This window comes from Buceros rhinoceros, unplaced genomic scaffold (assembly GCF_000710305.1).
Source record: "Buceros rhinoceros silvestris isolate BGI_N320 unplaced genomic scaffold, ASM71030v1 scaffold23200, whole genome shotgun sequence".
NCBI classification, from domain to species: domain Eukaryota; kingdom Metazoa; phylum Chordata; class Aves; order Bucerotiformes; family Bucerotidae; genus Buceros; species Buceros rhinoceros.
The window spans coordinates 52,474-52,798 of record NW_010389351.1 but is presented as its reverse complement, the minus strand read 5'-3'; the positions used below and the strand labels follow the sequence as shown (position 1 = coordinate 52,798).

The 325-nt window shown below is 65.2% G+C and overlaps 1 protein-coding gene across 1 annotated transcript in view; it reads left to right on the top strand.

Annotated features, from left to right (window-relative positions):
• Window positions 1-325, top strand: part of LOC104491616 (serine/threonine-protein phosphatase 4 regulatory subunit 1-like) — a 20,259-nt gene that overhangs the window by 339 nt on the left and 19,595 nt on the right. The window lies entirely within an intron of this gene.

Sequence of the window (325 nt, the reverse complement as noted above, 5' to 3'; positions counted from 1 at the left end):
TAGGTGAAGGCTTATAGCGCGCCAGGGCTCCCAAGTTAAGAGCGTATTTGTGTCTGCTAGCGCACAGTGCTGACAGGGAAGCGGGCTCGCTCCCTCCCTAGCTGCCGGCCCTCGCCTCACCTGGCCCGTTCTCAAGCCTGTAAGTGGTGGCGGAGGGGTCGGGCCGCCGGAGGATGGGCAGCCCCTTGTAGCGGGGTATGGGAGGCAGGCCCGGGTCGGTGTCTGGAAACCGGCCCTTCGCATGGGTTCGGTGTGCACAGCGCCTTCAGCAGTGGCCCGCGATGAATCTCTAGGAGGGAAAACGGGCTCGGGCGGCGGTGTTTGG